This window comes from Rhinolophus hipposideros, assembly GCF_964194185.1.
Source record: "Rhinolophus hipposideros genome assembly, chromosome: 16".
NCBI lineage: Eukaryota > Metazoa > Chordata > Mammalia > Chiroptera > Rhinolophidae > Rhinolophus > Rhinolophus hipposideros.
Window position 1 is genome coordinate 1,211,320 of NC_138062.1, and position 21,929 is coordinate 1,233,248.

At 50.2% G+C, this 21,929-nt stretch overlaps 1 protein-coding gene across 4 annotated transcripts in view; it reads left to right on the forward strand.

Moving 5' to 3' along the window:
* UGT8 (UDP glycosyltransferase 8) overlaps window positions 1–21,929 on the forward strand; it is a 122,002-nt gene that overhangs the window by 51,679 nt on the left and 48,394 nt on the right. The window contains exon 1 of one of the 4 annotated variants that reach the window (XM_081076816.1): window positions 13,585–13,701. The exons of 1 other annotated variant lie outside the window; for it this stretch is intronic. The gene's annotated coding sequence lies outside the window, so the exon portion shown is untranslated. Of the gene's footprint in view, window positions 1–13,584; window positions 13,702–13,846; window positions 14,015–16,380; window positions 16,479–21,929 lie in introns of those variants that run through there. 2 more of the 4 variants (XM_081076815.1, XM_081076818.1) reach the window with 2 other exon arrangements.

Sequence of the window (21,929 nt, forward strand, 5' to 3'; positions counted from 1 at the left end):
CATGGTAGAATGGGATGGATGTGGGAACGGGGTGACCTTGACGTTATAGGTTCGTGCCATGTATAGGCTCTGAGTCCCCGCTTGGGGCCTGTGTGTCAGGGCGTTTGGGCTCTGGGACTATGCAATTTTGGGAATATGACATACAGGAATGCACCCCAAAAATATACCCGCATGAAATCCTAGAATTTTATAAATGAGTACTTTGTTGTGATATGGTGAATGAGTAAACTTAAATATGTGTTTTATTTGTGAGTTTTATTCTCAGCCAGTTTCTAGTAATGATTAGGTATTTCTCCTGATGTTGGAATTTCCTTTCCTTTGTCAAAAGGAAACCAAATGTGTTGCCACAAAGCTAAGAAAAGAGGTGAATGGATATTTGAGGCCAGCTGAGTCTTCAACCATTTGGGGCTGGGTCGCCTGCCGCGGGCCCAGACCTCTATCTGTGTAGTGTGGCACCGTGTCAGGAGTCTGGGGAGCGTGGAGACACATGGACACAGCATCCCGTGGGCCCGGCCTGGCTTGCTCTCCTCAGGGCAGGCAGGGAGGGCTTGGAGCTCCAGCAGGTCGGAACAGCGGCCTACAGGATGGGAACGGGGGTGAGGGGCGGGCTGTCCCCAGAGCTAACTCTGCCCCCCCCTTGGGTGTGGTGACCGGGGCCACCATTGGCTGCTGCAGGAAGGAGCTGGCAGGCGCTTCGGCGATGCAATGAGTTGTCACAGCTTCACGTCGTTCGAAGGTGACCACTTTTAAAAATACTGTTGAGTCTTTAAAGAACTTTCTGTATCTGTTTAGGTACTTTAGAGCTGAGTGGGTAAAAGTTCAAGTCGGACTTGGGGTCAGACGGTCTGGCCTCAGAAGCACTTTACCACTCACTTTCAGCGAGTCGTTTCACCTGCATGTGTGTCAGTTTCCTCCTTGGAAATGCCGGTAAAAATAACAAGTACCTCATAGGATGTGGGGAGGATAAAAGGAGTTCTCAGCCAGTGCCCCTTCGTGGAATATTATATTTTATGTAAAATCGACTCTTTGGCACAGATTTCTGTAACTGCGACCTCAGGGAGCTGGTGGATTTACTTATAAAATCCAAACTCCACGTGCATTCCATGTTTTTCATTTCTGTATCGTCCCAAGTGGGTCAGATATATGAGCCCAGAAACCTTTCAGGATTCTTGCTGCTGTCAGGGCCATCTGCCTCTATGCTTGGAATTCAGTTTCCTTTCTCTCTCGTACCCACTTTGAGCAGAGTTGGGAAATGGGTGACATTGGCAGACCCTAACCCTCACCCTGTGACTTCATATTCCAGGTCCTCTGTTTAGGTGTTGCTCCTGGCCTGTCTCTGTTCTTTACCCAAGTATCTCCCAAAGAACCTTTGAACAGTCTGGTGGGCACCTTTCATTTTAGTCTCTCAGTCATTATAAAAATTTAGCTGGTAAGTGTCTCATCGAAACTTACAGCTGGGAAGAGCTGTAAAGCTCAAAATGCCCACCCCTTTACTTTATAGCTGGCCAGTGAAAGCCCCCAAGGGGTTGACACCTTCTCTCCAAGTCCCCACGCATTTTCTAGCCAGTGCTGGTATGAGATACACTCCTGCTTCCGTTGTCTTGCTTGTTTCTCTTCCTAAGGCACATTCTGCCCTTCTGCACGGATCCTCGCCAGGAGGTCTTAGAAAGCACTGGCGTTAGAATGGTGGTAGAGAGCTGACTGGCGTTAACGAGAGAGAAGGGACAACGTCCCCATGCTCTTTCTCCTAGCAGATGCAACGTTAGCCTAACCGAGTGCGTGATGGTTTCAACATCTTGGTCGCAGAGCAAATGGTAGGCGTGGATGCTGGAGCTTCTTAGGACACAGAAATCACTCTGTGGAGTGGCGACTGTGGAAGTGAGGTGAGCAGAGTTGTGGGTCCTTCCCGCTGTCCTGCTGTCCCCTCCTGCCCGAGCCTCACCTTCCTGTCCCCAACGTCTTTACTCACTGAAATGCCACCTCTGGTGAAATGTCTATCTTAAGCACTTGAGGTGCATGTTGGAAAAGGACCATAATTGACTTACAGGTGATGTAAATCCTCGATTTTATCACGTCTGCCATTCTCCAACTGTGTGCATTCTTTATAAAAGCAGGATTCTTCCAGCCACGCGGTAAATGTGAGTCCCAGTGACTGAGGTCACATTTAATACAGACCCAGCGTTTTCCTGGTTCGTCCTAAATATTCAGTACTAATGAGAGGAGATGAAGTTGTACAAGAACAAGAAAGTAATGAAAATAGATCCCAGCTCGTTCCAACTGTATTACAAACAGGGAAACGTGAACACTTCGTATCAGAATATGGAATGGAAATATTTCTAGGGAAGTGTGGGCTCTTCAATCCTTCCATAGTTTTGAACTGAAATCCTTCAAAAACATACAACAAAAGCCGTAGCTAGTTGCCCTTTGCACTGGTAGTGAAGATGCACACTAGGCTTCCCTTGGGCTTGGAGCCTCCTGCATTTCTCCCTGGTCCTATTGAAAGCAAAGCGTCCCTTCTGGCTGTTTCAGACGTCCTTCGGGCAGGTGGGGAGAGGCACGTGGCCCAGTGAGTGTCCACATTTGCACTCCGGCCTTTCTGAAGCCCCGTTGTTCGCGTGGGCTGCCCACGGAGGGGCCCGTGCTGCCGCCTCTGCTCACGGTCCACGCCAGACAAAGGCCAACTTTAGGGGGGCCGCTCACAAAGAGGTATTGACGGGCCGGAATCAGTTGGGACAAACGGGCATTTCAGCCCAACACTGCCTAATTGTGCAGCTTTCCTTATTGCAGAGAATGAGTGTCCTGAGTCATCACGGCGCCCCCCCACTGCCCGCGCCCCACGCACGGGAGGCGTGGCGGCCGGAAGCTCGTCCCCGGGTGCTGGGCCCTTTGCTTCTTGCTCCCCTTCGCTCCGAGCACACTCGGAGCAGGCTAGGGACAGCTGTGCAGTCACTGTGGCAGCGATTGTAAGCTCCGTTTTACAGATGGAGCTACAGAAGGGAGTCACAGGCTCACGTGCCAGTTGAGTTATGGGGCCTGGGGGGCCTCCCCTTCCTTGTTCAAGTCCCAGTTTTGAGGGCCCTTTACGGGCTCCTAGGGCCACCCCAGGCTCGTGTGAGACAAAGGCAGGCGTGGGAACACCGTGTGCTGGTGACCGTCACCCCACAGCTCCTCATCTTAGCGTCCCTTCAGCTTCGCCAGGAAAGCCAGCGTGGAACACTAGGTGTGGAAACACAGCGGCAGGCCCAGGCGCAGTGATGCCCACTCCTGGGTGTCGACAGGGGGCCTGCCAGTCAGCTCCACGAAGACCTTGTAGCCGTCATGTGGCCTGTGGGAAGCCCAGCGTGTGCGGGAGGTGGAGCCGCAGGGGAGACTCGGTGAGGCCCGCACAGGCATGGCGGCCGAGGGCCTGCTCACTGCCAGGCTGGGCTACTCGGTCCCGGAGGCCTGTTCAGCCAGGACGGGGCCCCCGAGCACCCATCACAGTTGGCTCTCTGGCTTGGAACCTCCCCACAGGCTGGGACTAGAGATAGGCTTCTTAGGTTTCTTTCTTCTGGGTGGAAGCAGCAGAGTGGTCGCCTGTCGCTGTGCATAAATCATGTTGCTCCTCTGCCCACAGTCTCCGGTGACCCCCCTTCTCCATCAGAGTGAAGGCGCTGCTGCCCCATCTCACCGTCACTGCCATTCCCTTGGCTCCCGCCTCGACCAGCTCCAGTCATACTGGTTTCCTGTTTGCTCCTCAAGCAGGCTGGGTGCGCTCCGGCACTAGGCACTGACTGTTCTTTCTGCCTAGAATGCTCGGCACTGAAATATCTGTGTACTCACTCCTTATCTCGTTCAAGTTTGCTAATCGCAGCCTTTCAATGGTCTACGTAGGAGCTGGCAAACTACAACCCAAGGGCTGGCTTGTACCAAGCACAAAGCCACCATGGTTAGCTGTGGGAAAGCTCCGGTGTGTGCACTTACTGCCGGAAGGGAAGGTGGCGCGCAGGCGGGAGCAATCACCTCCAGCTGGGCAGGTCTGAGGCTTCATGGCCCACTTGGCATCTGAGCTGAGGTAGGCAGGTAGGATTTAGACACATAAAATACAGTGATGTTAAGGGAGCACAAAAAGGCAATCTAGGAAATAAAATAGCATGAATGAAAGCATAGGCATAGTTGTTTAGGTAATAATAGCATGTTGTTAAAATCTCATAAAACACCTTGACGTTTTAAAATTCAGCAGATCGTTGTCCATCTTAAACTTGGCCTTGTCACATTTCTGTGTCCCAATTTCCTTTGGGAGAAATCATATGTATGTCAGTGAGAACTCTGAACCACTCACAGGTCTTGCACATGCTCGAACAGTCGGGAGACATGGGATGGGCGGTCACTCGTCCACACCTCACCATCTGGCCTTGCTGGGTCTCCTGCTAAAGCAGTCAAGTGCAGCAGGAAAGGCTGACAGGGTGAGGGTCATCAGAAGAGACTTCCACAAGGCTCAGGAGACTCCCAGGCCGCGGCTTGCCAGGCACCCACCAGGCCTAGCAAACCCAGAGTGAGGACGAGGAAATGAAACTCATTGATTTGTATGAGTTTGTTTAATTTCTTCTCAATAGGTAACATGAGTTACATCAGATGATCTAGTTAGGACACACCTGGATTCAGAAATGAAGTCCTAAGTTATGAACACCATCTATTTCCTTTTCGAAAAATCGACCTCACCCATCAGTCTGTTTGTGAGGTAACCTTCCCACATCTCACCACCTGTCTCCATGACACCTCCTCATCTGTGCGCAAATAATGTTTCAGAGTCACCTCTTCTCTAACATGTCAAGTTTGCAGGGTTTTAATTGCAACATTTTAGGCTGATTGATGTGAAAGTAAACAGTGAGGAGTATAGTGCTGAGCCCGCCTAGGTGGGCGGGGCTGACGTGCCCGCAGCAGGTAAGCAGCTGGACCGGAGCAGGGCTGTGTTTGTGAAGAGCAGCGGGTCCTCGGTCCTGAGCAGTAACTCCCTCACATCGGTGCAGCGGCACAGCTGGCAACCTCTCTCCCTCCTGCAGTGGCCAGGCACCTTCAATGTCCAGTCATTAATATGAACGGCGTCGATGTTTGGGCAGGCATCGGCAGGAAGAGCTTAAGATTTAATCGTAAAGGGCTGACTTTTCGTGAACATCAGTTCCCTGGAATTTTCTTAGATCCTGTCAGTGGCAGCAAGATTCTTCCATTTATTGATCCAAGTAAAGTTTATTGAGATCTACTGTGTAAGAGCCACTGTGCTGGGAGTTAAAAGAGTCCAGTGTAACAAAAGAGTTTCAGCGTCACTGAGCTACAGAAAGTAAACGACATCTGTGACAGGGAGCTGTGGGGGACAGCGAGGTACAAAATCCGGGGTTCAGGTCAGGGCTGGCTTCCCAGATGGAGCTCCATACAGGCCGAGATGCAGGTGAGCAGGTGTCTGTCACCTGGGACAAGAGTCCCGAAGAGGTGAGAACAGCTCTTCTCAGGAAAGCTATGCTGCACTGAGTGGCAGGACTGGGCCCGGAGAACCAGTGAACGGCGTCGGTGTCTAACTCCTTCACGGCCCTGAGGTTCCTCACAGGAACATAACACAGGTACTTCTGTGTTTCTGTGATGTTGAAAAAGTCTATCCCCCGACTTCTTGGCACATGGTAGACACTCAGCATCCATTGAATCAGCAGATGGCTGAGAAGTGAGGGAGGGGACGGCAGAAAAGATCTAGAGAGGCAGCAGGAGACACATTAAGTGGGGCTTCCTCGATCATATGGAGGGGCTCATACCCTCGCTCTGGGTAGGAGGCCACCAACGAAGGCCTTTACGCTATAGTTTGCATTCTAGAAAGATTGCTTTGACTGCAACGTAAAGTGTTACCTGAGCAAACTAGGATCCTAACCACTGGGGAAGAACTCGAGAGGGCTGGGAAGAGAAACCACACGATGGGCACTGGTGAGACATGGAGGGAGCGGAGTTACCAGCACGGCCTCGTGTCTGCTGAGAGTCTGAAGAAGAGCCATGTTGGCCTTTGTTCATGGGGAAGGCTCTGAGCCTATTGTCTAAAACGCCCGTGGCGTCTCTAAGGGTGTGCAGGAGGACGTCCATCTGTGGGTTTTTGATCCGTGGATACAAAGGGTCGCCCGAGTCCCACATGATCGTCGATTGCGTGGGTTGAGCGCCCTTCAGCCCTCCGTTAGTCAGTGGTCATCTGTGTGTCTCAAGCTAACGAGAGAAAGGTCGGTTGGAGACAGATTTGTGAGCTGTCGGAAGATAAACAGCAATTAAAGCTGTCTTTCGCTGATGCAGCAGGCAGGGCTCTTGCCAAACCTGCTCCCACTGACACGTTCTCGGGGTCTGTCCCCCAGGCTGACTCCAGCCCGTCCCCAAACAGAAGTGATCACGTAGGAAGGCTAGTGACTAGGGAAAGACAGTTTGTTCATAAAGGCTGGTATGATCGGACAGCGGCAGCGGCTCATTAGGTTCCTACAGCCCAGCCCCAGCTCAGTGTCCACTCTCTCCCGCGTTTGTTGAGGAATGACTAGGGAGTGTCGTGGGTCCCTCGGGTGTTTTGGGGTGGGACACACTGGTAGCTGGGATCTGTCCTGGTGCTGTGACCCCAAATACTGAATTAATCGTGTCACTCTACCCTCGACACACAGTTTCCTCCTGCCTGAAATTCCCACCTCTGTGTTCAGTGGCTGCGTCTCAGCACTGACCTTGCATTTTACTGGCTGTGACCCCTGGACGTGCTGTGTTTGTTTCCTTAAACCAACTGTGCTCAAAAAGGCAGTTTAACTAATAGGCGGTGTGCTTCCTCACGTCCCACCCCTGAGCTCCCTGTGCCCTTCACCCTCCAACTCATGCGTTTGTGTGAGCACACCCTCTCCAGGCATCTGGTCCTGGCTCTCGCCTTCCAGTTACCACCACCAACAGCACACAAGGCTTACAAGAGGAACAGAGGAGGAAAAGATGGAGGACAGAGGTTTTATCCAAAGCTGCCTGAAGACGTTTCAAAGCTAAACGTGGGTTTGCTGGTTTTCTCAGGTAGACTAGGGAGAGGGAGGGGGAGGGAAAAGGGAAGGGAGGGGAGGAGAAAGGAGGGAGGGAGGCAGAGGTATGTCAGGTAGTAGGCAGTGTTAGCAATAAGAAAGTGCACTGAGCATGTGCACTCCTGCCTCCTGAAAGGATGAGGAACTGAGGGAAGTGAGGACAGTCAAGTTCAATGCACACTGGAAAAGGACGTTTGTAGCTCTACACTGTGACGGCTTTGGCTACGTCTGGGACATGAGTATCTGTCATACGTCCAGGTCTGGGGTGTCAGCTGAGCACCCGCCCTGTGGGAGCAGAGCCTGCAGAGTGGGAAAGGAAGCCGACTGTATTATGAATCAGTCCATGGTAGTGCAGCTTGTGTGTGTGTGTGTGTACGTGTGTCTGCGTGCATGTGTGCACACGTGTGTGCATGCATGTGTGTGTGCATGTGCACATACATTTGTGTGACATGTCTGTGCAGGATCCTGTGACACGCGTGAACAGCTCTGTGCTCCCACACACAGCGGTTACGGGTCTCGGGATGTGCTCCTAGGCGGGAGCCTCACTGTTTTTCCCCTCGGCCCTTGGTCTTGGCTGAACGTCTCTGTGCTACAGACCAAGTACCTCGGCAGCACTGTTGTTTCAGTGTGAAAGGACTCTGGACATCCCCGATGTCTTTTCACAATTACAGTTACTTCACGGTGAAAGATAAGTGTTTGTACTTGTTCTCACACACGACGTCATTTATTGTATAACACCATTGGCCAGGAAACCTAGATATCACAGCTGAGCTGCAGACCTGCCTTTCACGAGCTCTTATTCTCTGAGCTAATGGGCCTCGATTATTTCCTTACAAAATACATGTGATATTTGTCATCAGGCCACTATATGTCTCTGAATATGACAGCAGCAGGTTGAGTGGAAAATATGAGTTCTATTGTACACACATGTGGGCTACTCCTCTGAAATAAGCTGAGTTACCAAATACATTTACTACCATATAATAATCATAGCTTAAAAGTTATCATTTCCCAGTGAGTGTTCTTCAGTCTATTATTGAGATGGATGGAACCACTCGGTCATCCAACACCACTTATCAGCTGCTCCTTAGGTCCTAAACACTTAGTCTAAATATCTTTAATAACTGAGCATCTTACTTCAAAGATGTCCTGGAAGTGGCGTTTGGTGACTTCTATTTATCAAATGCTGGAGACTCTGAAATTTCTTCTGTGTTGCCACATGGAATCTTGCAACAACTCCATCCTGTAACAGCATGCTGCCATTCTGCACGTTGGGGAACGGGCCTTTGCTGAGCTGAGATGGATGTTGGTTTTCACACACCTACGAGGCGTGCCCGGGTCAAAATCAAGACACAGCAGCCTCAGTGAGGATGGGGACACAAAGGAGGCATCTCAGGGGATGAGCAAATAACAACTCAGTTCCGACAGCACGACGCTGACAGGGGCTACGTGGGACCGTGACTGCAGGGGACTGTCTTCTGTGAAACTGCCAGAAAGCAGGTGTGAGGAAGGAGAAAATGCTCTAGTACCTAGGGGAGGAGAGGAGCAAGAAGCCCTTCCTGTGCTTTCAAGAGTGTTCCCTTCCGCTTTACACGCACACATGGGGCTGCTGTGATGCACAAAAGCATGTCAGCAAACTAACGATTTAATGGGAGTGGGGCTGCTTTGCAATCCACCCCGTTTCTCACCACGGTTTTAAGGGTTTTCAAAACAAGCATCTGTTTTAATTACAATCATTATATTGCTGTTGTCCAGTTACAGCTACGGAATCCTAATCAGGGTTAATTCTAAGATATTTTAAAGAAACTTGTAATCACAATTTACTGCAATCATAATTTAATAACTTCTTTTATCACTAAAAATTATTAGAACTAGACAAGTGCTTACAATCAAAGTGCTTCAGTTCTCTCATCTGTAACACGAGGGAGTAAAGTAATTATGAACTCTGGCTGATGATTAAGTACGAAATTGGGAGCTTTCATATTTACTAATCTTAAAATGTTGGTATAGTTTTGGACTTATAGAAAACTTGCTAAAATAGTACAGAGGTCCCATGTATCCAACATCCATTTCCCCTTATCAACATCTCAAATTAGCATGGTACATTTGTGACAATTAATGGAGCAACACTGACATGTGACTATTAACGAATGTCCTTACCTTATTCACATTGTCTTACTTTTTATCGAACGTCTTCTGTCCAGGACACCTTCAGTGTCGGGTTTCCATAGGCCTCCCTCTGCAGTCATAGTTTTTCTTACACTGTCCTTATTTTTGATGACCTTCACCGTTTTGAGCAACGCTGGCCAGGGATTTGTAAAATGTCTCTACAGGAGGTTAGCTGATGCTTTTTTCCTGATTAGATTGGGGTTGTGACTTTTGGGGAGGAAGAATGGAGTTTTCCTGAAATATACATTTCTGTGTCTGTTTCTAATGTGGTGAATCTGGGGTGGGGCCTTAGGATTTAAATTTTTCAAAATCTCCCCAGGGTTTGATTGTTGATTACACCATCTCTTCTGTCTGGGAACAACCAGATACAGCAAAGGGTTCAGATCAGAGGATCTAAGCTCTGATTCTGGGATGTGCTTAGTTTTTATTTCTTACTTGTTAAGATGTTCCCTCCTTTCTTTACTTCTGAAACTCCAGTTACATGAATCATTGAGTTGCTTCTCTCTCTCTCTCTCTCTCTCTCTCTCTCTCTCTCTGTAATTTTTTTCTTTCTCCTCCATCCTGAATTTCTCAGAACAATATTCAGATTTAATCATTTCTCTTCACAAACATGACAAATTTATTCCATACAATAAATTTTTAAGATTTAGATTTCCTTTTTCATGTTCAAACTTTTCTTGGGATATGTTTTTACTTTACAGATTCAAAGGGAATTTGTTATTCTGACTTCTAATGGATGCTGTTCCTTCGTTAAGAGTGTTTTGTAGTCAGGTGGCCCCATGAAATCCACTTCATGGACAGAGAGCTCCTGCATGGAGCACTGTGCTTCTGCGGCTCTGCCTTCCTACCGTTGTGTTCCCCACGTGTCTTTGATGTCAGTGCACATTTTATTTGGGTGGCCGGGGGAGGACGCTTTTGGTCTCCTCTTTCCTGTCTCATTGTATTTAGGTGCCTGTAATTGCCTTCCCTGGCACCAATCCAGAACCAAGTTTGATAATGGCATTTTGAGGCTCCAGCTCTGGGAGGTGTGGGCTAGCCAAGGTCCAGCCCCTGGTCAGCCAGCACCTGGATCTGATTCCCAGTGGTGGGTCCTCACATCTCCCTGAAGCCACCGTGTCTCCAGCCTTTTCAGACTCCATCCCACGTGTGGGAGTCCTGGCCGGGCCCCTGTGGCAGGCAGCGAGCCTGGTCTTACCCTTGTCCTGTGTGCAGGGCTGACGTAGTTATCTATTGCTGTGTGACTCCGTGTCACAGACTCAGCATACTGGAATAACCCACATTTACGTTCTCACGGTTGGTGGGGCCAGAGTCTGAACCTGGGCTGCCTGTGTCCTGTAACCAGGCTTTTCTCCAGGCTGCCAGCAGGATGTCGGCCAGGCAGCCTTCTGACTGAGGAAGAGTGCGCTCTGAGCTCATTGTTACTGGCAGAACCCGTCTCCCTGCAGCTGTGTGACTGAGGACCCCACCTTCCCACGGCTGTGGTGGGAGCCCCCCTTAGGCACCAGTTCTGAGGACATGCCAGCCCTGGTGCCTGTCTCAGCAGGCCTGCACAGGAGCCCTCTTCTCAGGGCTTCCTGCTGAGACCTGAGAGCCAGACCCACCCCGGGGTACCGTCCCTGTGATGGACAAGGTTAGCAGACCTAGGGCGCTAACAACATAGGAAACCCCTTACTGCTGCTGTACTCTAGAGGCCGAAGCAAGCCAGTGCCTGCACACAAAGAGCGGGCATCACAGAGCCACAATGCCAGGAGGTGACAGTCATAGGTTACCTAGTGTCTGCTATGAGAGCTGTTTGTCCCAAGACTGTCGTCTGTGTCCTGAAGTCACAACCCTTGGTTCCAGCCTGGCTTCCTGCTCGGCACTTCTGTTCCTTTTCTAGTTCAGGAAGATGCTTATCTTGTTTCCTGATTCCTTTCCATCTGATTGGTGTGCTTTTTTCCCTTTTATAGTTTGTTATTCATTTTTGTTCAAAACAGAGGTGATGTAAAAGGATAGCCTCATGACACCATTTTACTCCACCTATGTTTTTCAAGAATTTCTACTTGATCACGGCTAGCACAGGCTCCTGAACCCCTGGGTATGTTTAGCTGAGATGGTCTGGCAGAGAGGGTTAGCTTTGGTAAGAAAGGACGTAATGGTGAGTGTAACTAGGGGCATCTTTTCATGAGCCGTTGTAATTTTAGACACAATTTTAAAAGTAATCTATCTGCTTTAGGTAAGGGCCTCACCTTCTAATTCTGCCCCAGAAAGACCCACACAATCTCGATGTCACCACATTAAAGAAATATGCTGTTGCTACCTCAGTGTGTTTCTACCTGGCGTGCTCTTTCCATAGGATTCTTTCAGACAGTTTATATACCATGTTTCCCTGAAAATAAGACCTAGCCAGACCATCAGCTCTCATGTGTCTTTTGGAGCAAAACTTAATGTAAGACCCGGTCTTATTTTACTATAAGACCTCGTCTAATATAACATAATAAATATAATATGATATGATATATGATATAATGTAATGTAATGTTAATATAATATAATATAATACAATGTAAGACCGGGTCTTATATTAATTTTCGCTTCAAAAGATGTATTAGAGCGGATGGTCCGGCTAGGTCTTATTTTTCGGGAAACATGGTACTGCACCAGAGCTCTTTATTAAAAGTACCTGAGGCGATGAATGAAAAACAAGGCAAGAGTAGAGACACAACAGGATTGCAGACACAAGGAAAACACACACAGGGAACACAATGCTAAGTCTGACAGAGGGTAAAGTCCTTGGTGCTTATTGTGTTTCATTTGCACAGAAATCGACTTTCTTCGCAGACCAGGAAGGGTTGGGCATCAGGCTGACAATTATGAACAAACGTGTGTTTTAACAGTTTCATCTGGGAGCTAGTGCCTGACCTGACAAAGTGACTACTTAAGGACCAGATTTTAAGACGACCACATGAAATTACAGTCACCAAATACTGCTCGTGCCAATCTGCCAGTGCATGGTTTGAGTTGGTTGTGTTGAAAGGCAGAGGGTATTATCCTAAACAAGAATCGTGGGTCCAGGATCTTCTTTAGCCTTCCCGATAAGCACAGGTAAGTTAATCGTTACTTTGAGATGCACAGAGCCCATGGCACCCGCGATGTAACGCACGTCAGGAAGTCTGCTACTTTAGAGAATGTGCAGAGGATCCCGAGCTGTTGGAGAAGGGTGAGCAATACAGGGATACGGGTGAAGCTGAGTGTCATTGGAAGTATAGCACGGACATGTGACAGGGACCTCGTTCTGCTGGCCCATTGCAACTGGTTGGGCTTGCCTGGAGCTTGCAGTGTATTCAGGTGAGTTGCGGGGCCATAATTGTAACACATGATGAAGCTCTGCTTCCCAGGAGCACAGCAGGGCGGATATGGCTGGTGTGTGTGGGGGGGTGTGAGATACATGACACCTGCAAACGGAGAGAGGAAGCTGCTGTCGGGACAGGGTCCTTGCTTTGAACTCCCCCTGACTCTCCGTTCACACCGTGGCTGGTGTCACTGAGGAGACTCAACACAGCCAGGAGAACCTAGTACAGCAGAGTGCATCTGGGAAAGGCCAGACCCTGCGTCAGATGGGCTGTGCCCAGCTTTTCTGCACTTAACTCTGAGCAGGTTCATCAGCACGCTTTGGAAATTATTTTAAAAGACTTACTGGGTACGAGGTTAGGGAGCAAAGTTTCATTGATGACACGTTTCTAATCACAAAAATAAATATGGCTTTACAAGGACACAGAATAAGCTGATATCTACCATCATGTAATGAAAGTTGTGAAAAGTGTAAGTTATTTTTATTAAGCAAACAAATGTGACAGTTTAAGATATTTTCGTAAAATAAGAATTAAGGTTTTGCTTAATTTCTAAAGATTTTTTACAAAGAATTTACATACGCATCCTGAAAGCAGTAGCTCGCAATTGTTTGAACAATAGCTTGAACACTGAGAACTGGACAGCTTTTAAAGTAAGTTCTCTCAGGTAGGATTGTTATTGATATGTTCAATGTTTATTTAGGTTTTTCTAATGCAATTAAATGAGATAAATATGGGGGACAGTACCCTCCTTAGATCAGGAACAAAGGCTGGGAATATTCCGTTTTTTGTTTTTTTTTTTGGTTTTTTTAAATAACATTTCAAATCCCTGATCTGCAGAGGGCACATCCTTATCTAAAGCGTCCCCCTCCGTGAGCCCCGCACTTACAATGGCCACAGAGTAAACCGAGCACAGAAGGTGTACATTAGCGCGTCCCACTGAGCATCCCACGCACAGCACAACGCACTTTCCGTTCACTCATCTAAGGGCACAAAGCCCCAGCCTGTTCCTGACCCCGCGGAGCCGGGCGCAGGGCGGGCCCGGAGGTGTCGACCGCAGGGTCAGACGCGTGACGCGGGCGCAGTGGGGCCGTGGGCTGGCGGCGCGCGTGCGGAGGGCCCGGCGGGCGGCTCGGAGGCAGCGTCCGCCTCGCGCTCCGGTGAGTCGGGCGGCGGAGGCCGGGGCGAGCCCGCCGCGTCCCCGCCCCGGGACCCCGCCCCAGATCAGCTTCCCCGCGGGGACCGGCGGGGCCGGCCGGGGCGGGGCCACGTGCGCTCGGCCGGGCTCCCGGGCCGGCGCGGGGCAGAGGCGCTCGGGCTCGCGGGGCGCGCGGCCGGGGCTCCGTGAGGCCGCGCCGTCGACCGCGAGCCCGGATTCGTCGGCGCCGCCACGGACCGTGCGGCCTCAGCACCGCGCCCGGCCGGCGGCGGACACCTGCCCCGCGGGTCGCCCCGCGGGTGAGCGCGGGCCAGGTGAGCCGGCGGGCGGGCGGGGGCGGGCCGGGGCGGCGGGGGCTGTCCGGGCGTCCGTGCACGCGCCCCACTCACGCCGCGTCCCCCGTGCGCGTGTGCGGCGCGGGAGCGGGACCCCGCGCGCAACCTGCGGGTCGGGCCGCGCGGCCCCGGCCGGATGCCCTGGGCGTGCACCCCACGGCCCCCAGCGACGCGGCGAGGGTGGGCCAGTGAGGGGACAGCCAGGCAGGAGGCGGTCCCCTCCCTCGTGCTCGGAGTAACAGCCTTCGCGGCAGGTCCCCCCACAGCAGGCGGACACGCGCCCACCGACCGCAGCCTTCCAGGTTCTGACGCCAGGTGCGCCGGCCCCGCGGGTCCCGGGTGCTGCTCGTTCTGTGGGTCCTCCTAGGTCTGGGAGCCTCCACGAGGGACCGGCGGGTTCCCTGCCCCTGGAAGGAAACCTAGAAAGTGCTGCTCCTTCCGCACCTCCGTAGGGTCCCACTGCTTCCCGGGGAGGGCGGTTCACGGGAGAGCAAAGCACCTGAACCGGCCCAGGACGCGTTGACCGAGGAAGCCCTAAGCAGCCTTCGCGGCCCGCGGGCTGGCTTTCCTCCCTGGGAAGCCGTCTCCTTGCGGTCTGCACTGTGGCGCTCGGGCTGTGGCTCCGCAGCAACTATTCCACATAACTCCAGGGGAGATACTCCAGCATTGTTCGAGTGGCCTGCCACCCAGAAGGTGGTTGACACGTACTGTTGTGTGACTTCGTCTTGTCGTGAAACTCGGGTCCCTGACAGTCGGGAAAAGCTGGCTTGTGTGTCAGTAGCTCAGGCACGCCTGAGTGGAAACCGTACTTCTGACTTTTTCTGGGTTTAAATCTCAAATTTCCGGAGCTTCATGTTTGTTGTATTAATGCACAATTCAGAATAAGTAAACTAATGAGAGGAAAGATATTTTATAAGAAGCTTTTTTGGTAAAAACCTATTGTTTTGTGTTTGACACTTCACACTGAATTTCAATTACTTAAAACATTTCTTGGTATCTTGTCAATAGCCATCAGCTTCATTACCACTTAAACGTTGCTGATAAAGGAAGAAAGAACTGCTCTTTCAATCCGGAAACTCCTTTACAAAGTTTTTAAGTGCCCATTAATCAAATAATACTGATTTGACATTGTTTAATTCACATGAGATTTCCAAAGTACACCAGGAGAGTATGGGCTTTTGATTGGTTTTCAATATGCAAAATATCTGTTTTATTTGCCACCATCTGGGTTGTCGGGCATAGTCACATAAGGGTGTTTTCCAAGTAGCTGACTCCTCACACCAGTAATTACTGAAACTTAAAACAAATTAGCTGTTAAAACAGATAAGGCATTTCTAAATCTCACACTCATATTTGCAACCCAGATCTAAGTGAGTTTTTTGTTGGGTCGTCTTTACGAACATGAATTCATAGATAATTGAATCGTACTATTTGCTGAGGTGTATAGAGCTGCTTTGTCTGTAGTAAATGGTCCGAGCCTGCTGAGTGAAACACTAGAATGGAGACAGAAGTACTATTCTCCTTTTTATGGTTTTTCTGGGTCCTCTTTCTGTGATCAGCTATCTCTTTCTGCTGCTGTCAGGCTGCGAGCGGCTCTGCTGCTATATTATCTGTTGACTTTTTTTCTATGCTGTGCACTATTGCCTGCAGAAAGAACTGGGGACTGTGAGAGATGCTGCTGTTCTCATGCTTTATTTCTGGGCTGGATAGGGAGCCGAAGGGCAGAAGAGTGGTCTCTATATAAGTGGTTTTAAGCTGGTTTTTTGTTTGTTTGTTTTTGTTTTTAATAGAAAATTTTTTGTGTGAGCTCTCTAGAAGGATGTTTTATTTTCAGGCAGTTCAGTCTTCTGGAAAATCTTTGCTCTTCTGAGAAATTGAAGCAGCCCTGAAAAGTGTTCTTTTACCCTTGGCAGGCCGGGACTCTGGGAATATGTGTACTGTGGTATTTGACAGCCCTCTCTGCCCCTGGCAGCCATTAGCCGTTTGTAATGCTCGTGGCGTTTCCCACTCTGGAAGCTAGGAGTCAGTGTGATTTGATAGTCCTGCTGACCTTACTGGAGGTGAGGTCAGTCCTGTCAGTACTGCTTTGCATTCTGCCTACGGAGGAGGAGCTGCACAACCACAGCAGTTTGAATAAAGTAGTTTAATTTAGTCTTGGGCACTGGCTGCCTTATCTTCCTAATCTGAAGCATTTGACAAACATTCATTCTTTCCTTCACCGAATACTGATTAAAAGCACACTGTGTGTCTGGTGCTGGGTTGCTGTGCTGTGCTGGGGGTATGCAGACACAGACCCGGAAGGGCTCTGGGGAGACGAGCTGAGTGCTGACGGAGCTGCACAGACCCGCAGGCTTCCTGGAGAGGGTGACACGGAAGACGGTCCTGTACCAGCTCTTTGACATTCCAGGGCCTGTGCCCCGTCTTCTGTTCAGGTCGTTTTAAGGTGCGATGCAGTGGGCGGACACCCCTCCCGGTGGCCTAGGTCCAGGCTGGATTTGAGGCGGGTGACACGGGTCCAGCAGTCTGGAAGGCAGGCTCGTCCAGACAGGGTGAGACCTCCCCAGGGTGCTGGCAGGGAGTGGCCCCGGGGTTTGGTCACAGAGTAGCACTAGGTGACCATGTGTGGTGGGTGGCATAGGAGCATGGGACAGGGACTACACGATGACACTTCAGTTCTGGACTTGGGAGTATGAAGTGTTACAGTAAGTCATCGGGAGACGATCGCCCGATGGGTCACTGCACAGAGATTCTGAGCAGAGAGGTCGGGCTAGACAGGTGGACAGATGGACAGGTGGACAGAATTTAGCAGTTTTCAGCATATGGGTGGTTGTAAAGGAAGGCAGTTGGTAGCCGTCTTCCAGGGCAGGCACGAAGAGTGAGAGGGCCAGAGGCCTGGGGACCCCAGATAGTGAGCCTGGGGCGAGGAAAGAAGGAGAAGGGCCTGGCCAAGGGCAGGAGGGGGTCGGGAGAGCAGCTGTCCAGCCCTTGAAGGAAGGGAGCTTCATAGGAAGTGACAGGTAGAGCACTCAGGTGAGCATATCAGGCTGCCCTGGTTCTGCCTCTGATGAGTCTGTGACCTTGAACTCGGAACTTGGTTCCCTTTCCTCATCTAGGGGCTGCTGGGAGGACCACATACTGTCCGGCTCTGTGCTGGAAGGCAGCCAGTATGTGCCAGCTGCTTCGTGGCAAGCGGCACTTGGACTTGGCATTGGGACATTAGAAGAGAAGATCACTTCAGCAGGGTCTGGGGACAGTGATTAAAAGATGCATTTAAGGTGAAAAGATGATCTTACCCATAGCCTCTGGGGAAGAAGCCAGTAGAATAGGGCCGCGGAAGGTTTTGAAGGGGCACAGGCAGCTTCGGGAACACACTCCTGGAGCAGAGGGTGGGCGACACCTGGGCGTTCGGGGGAGCTGTCCTTTTCTCAGGACAGGCAACCTTCCACCAGCCCCGAGGGCTATTCACACCTACATCGTTTATTTACAGCATCTAGTAATCAAGTCATAGACATTTTTAACATCTTGCTGAAAGTATTCTTGGTGTCTTGAGTTCTCTGAGTAGTTTCTTGGGTAGTCTAAAGAGGACAAAGATTATTCACTTTAAAGGAATCTGAGAAAAACAAAACAAGACAGATGATACTAAAACTGAACAAAATAGAATTTAATATTTGATGATTCAGGAGGCACTTCCTTATCTTATGGGGCTTCAGAAATCAACACTATGGAAAGCAGTTATTAGCCTGGAGAAGGAGAAGAGTGATTTGTACATTTTTTTCTCTCTGCTGAGCCTATCATAGTAACATTTAAAAATACTCCTCCTTTCTTCCTTAGGATTTTCTCTGTCAGAATGAAGTCATGCTTTGTTTTAGAGATAGACATCTAAAATTAGCTGTCCATTTTAATATGCATATGATTTTTGACTCATCAGTGGGTATTTGAGAAAATGTTTACGTATAAACAGTTTGGAAGGCAGTCAGCAATTGCACACTGCATGCTGCTTACTGAGTGGTTGTAAGGAACATTGGTGATTAATGGGCTATGATAATATCTGGTATTCCTTTAGCGCAAATTGGTTTGTCTGTTTCAGTCATACTTACCATTGTTTGCATAGCATTTAGAGTACTACATCGTTTTTAGGACACCCAATAATGTTTTTTTGAGTAAAATGGGATGAGATGTCCTGTATTTTTAATGTAAACTGAAGACGTTATGTATGTAGTTTTGAACCTTGGATGGTGTTCTTCACGGGCAGTTCTGTAACCTGGCTCCTGAAGTCTGGACCTCTCTCGGGGGAGTTGTCTTGCGCTTTTGCCCCCTGAGCTGACTCCCTCCAGAGGATGGGCCCTGGCCCTTCCCCCAGAGCTCTGGGCTGTGCAGGACATTTAATGGTAACTTCCACCACCCCAATTTCAGACTGCATTCTGCCCTGCTCGTCACCCCCTGCAGAGGTGACAGATGCCAAGCAGACTCCACTAGATGCCAGTGCCTTCCTTAGGTGAGTGTTCAGGAGTGCAGACCCCAACCCACACGGGCCCTGGGGGCTTCTGTGCTGAGGGCACCCAGTACGGCTGGGCCAGCGCCTGCTTGTGGCCACAAACGTGTCAGGAGTTCGACGTGCAGATCAGGCAGAAAGCACGCATGGGCCGCAGGCTTCAGAGTGTTTCGCCCGTGGCTTTCTGCTGTTTAACTGTATTGCTACCTGAAGTAATCCCTGTGTTGGTTTACTTGGAGGTAAAATCAGTTTTCCTGGCCTTGACTTAGATACAGCAATGTGCCTGCAGGCATCCGGTCACTGAATAAAGTTACGTTATCACCAATCTGATAGACTTTTGCTTGATTTGGAAGTATTATATAAAATATGTCTAAAATGAATTATTTTGCACTTTTCAATTCCGTTCAGAAGACATTTAATACTTGAAATATTTTCAAGACACTAAGTCCTAATTTTTCAGGTGTTAACATTGGCTGTGACTTGCTTTAAGAACCTTGGGGCTGGTCTTCCTCCAGGTTTTAGTTTAAATTTAAAAAGTCAAAAAAGAAAAGAAACAAACTTGAATTAAGTGTACTATAATATGTCCCTGAAAAATTGCATAAAAATTCAGGTTTTGTAAATTGAATCATGTTTTAGAATCATATTTAAATTTTCAAAACACCCGAAGAGAAAAATGGCAAAATTTAACACTTTATAAATATAGATCGTGGTGATACAGATGCCTATTATATTAATATTTACACTTTTGTGTGTACTTGAAATATTTTATGGTTAAAAACTGTGGATAATTATTGTATAGCATATCATATTTTAAATGTACCCAAAGAGTTAGTTACTTAAAGCAGTATCAAAGGAGATCTTGCTGTGAAAAGAATCCTGTTTTGATTAATCTGGTTTGCAAATTCAAATTTTCCTAGTCTGTTTAACAGACACACAAGGAACCACCTCCAGACTTGGGCTCGTTTGGAATGCAGTGGCACCCACCAGAATTTCCCCAACCTCCGCCTTTACCATGAAGGCTTCCTCTGATGCCATCCAGTCCTCTTGTCCCTTATTGAGCAGGCAGGGCCTGGGCAGGAAGAACCGCCACTCGCAGTGTGGTGAGCGGCAACCTGGCCCTGGGCTGCCTGCCCTCTGGCCCCGGGCTGCCTGCCCTCTGGCCCTGGGCCCTGCCTGCCCTCTGGCCCCAGCCCTTCCTGGGCCCTGCCTGCGAAGCTGGTGCTTTCCATAGGTTTGCATGGTTTCCCTGCTGGACCCAGCTGTGCACACAGCCAGGAGTCGCATGGCTTGGAGAACTAGTCAGACGGGTTTGCCTGTCCCTTTAAAAGGAACTTGCGGATAAGGTCAAGGGTGAAACTACCTTAGGGAACACTGATGCTAATCATGGACTCTGTTTTTCTCCTGGCACTTGTGAGAATATATGTTAATGGGTTAGAGTGAGAGCCAGGGAAACTGACTGGAGAAGTAAGAAATGGGGATGGGAAGGTGAAGGACCAGAAACCACAGTGGGGAGAAAAAACAAGATGAAGGACCGAGTTCGGTGGCCCAGGGGGCTTCCCGGGAGCTGGGCGCACTCCAGCAGGAAACCATAGTGTTAGCTGAAAATGCGGTTACTTAAAACACAGACTCCTGTGGCTTTCACCCTCCAAACTGCAGGCCACTCTCCCCGGCAGGGCTGAGCCTCCCTGGGAATGGCAGTGGGAAAATGCGGTGGTTCCGTCTCACTCTAACTTTAAATACTCGATTTCCCCAAAAGAACAGGGAAGCGTCACACCCAGCTTCAGCAGTTTGCAGGTCTCTTGCTCAGACAGTCTGCCCTTTTATCCTCATTCTGCCCTGAGCGTCATCTGGTGTGCTCACGAGTCCCCGCATGCCTGGGGCTTCAGAGCCCTTCTGCCCCCTCCGCAGGTCACCAGGACAGTCTGGGGGTTCTCGACAGAACCAGGTTCCTGCCGAGCACCGTGCGGGGACCAGCCTCTGTCTTCCCCTGGAAGCCTGACCATGGCCATGTTGACAGTCGCTCTGGCCCTGCCACGCTCTCCTTTTCCTGCTGTGGGCCCTGGCTGCACCTTTCCTGGCATTCTTGTCCCCAAACCTCTGCTCTCCTGCCTTTATTCTCAGTCTCCTGACTCATGCTCGTGGTCTGAATTTTATTTATAAACGGACGACTCTGGCTGAGGCCTCAGTGCTGCCTCGAGACCCTCCAGATGGGGTCTGACCCCTCACTGGCACCGGCCTCCGGGACGACTTTGCTGTTGGGTGTCCAGTCTGCCCCTGACCTCTTAGATGGAGTCCGGTCCTGGGTCCATTGTGGTCCTCCTCCTGAGCACCGCTCACACCCTGGAACGAGCTGTCCTCTCGCTGCTGTGTGTGAGCGGCCCTGTCACTTCACAGCCACACCAGTGCCCTTCCTCACACCCCTGTCCTTTGGTCCCTCCGCTGTCTGTCCTGCCCTGCCGGTTGTCTCGCCTTCACCTGGGAAATCCAGGATGCTCAGCCTGTGTTCAGGGCTGCCCATGTCCTGCTGCTGCCGCAGCTCCGCCCGTCCCTTACGGGGCTGCGAGGACCCCCCAGTGCCGCTGGCCTGCTGTCCCTCACGTCCTCGCCCTTCGTGTTTTCGTCACTCCACTCCCACCGCAGACTGCTGCTCCCCAGTGCCTCATTTTTCTCTTGACTTTCACTTCTGTGCTCATTGCTGAAGCTTTAATGTCAGTGTCAGCTGGGTCTCAGGCTTATGTCCCCACAGTGCCCGACGGGCACGATGCGCCCAGTCCCACGAGGTGGAAGGCAGCTAGGCTCCGGAATGTTCTGTATGTACATGGTGATTCGGTCCTTTCGTTTGTTCCAGAACGGATCATTCAAACTTGAAATGTTTCCTCATTTTGTTTTAAAGGAAACGTCCCGTGTTGGAGCAGCTCTGCTGCGTCACTTAGCCACACAGAGAACAAGTTTAATCCGACAAAGGTCATATTGTAAGTGCTTTGAGCTCTTACTACAAAATTACAAAGACTGAGTAAGCTTTCTTCTGAACTCTTCCTGGGCTTCTAACAGACGGAGTCCAGGTGATTCTGGGTAAGGCTGACGTAAGGAGATGGTGACAGAACTAAGTGTGTTCAGCCTTTCTTCTGTGTGTATACTTGACTCTACTGTGCCCACTGCCAGGAGACACTGGTTGGAGAAGAGGGTGCCTGCATGCGTTTGAGGCCCTGGCCTGGGGTGTCTCCCAGGCCAGACCTTCTGCGGGTTCACTGGCAGCCCCAGCCCGGGCGGGGCCCCTTCCCCTCCCATGGGAGCTGACCACGTCTGGGGCTCACAGGTCTCCTTCTCTACCTCTCGGCAGGGGGTGTAGGGTTAAACACATTTTAAGAAATCACTTCAGAAACGAAAAGGAAGGAAACAGAT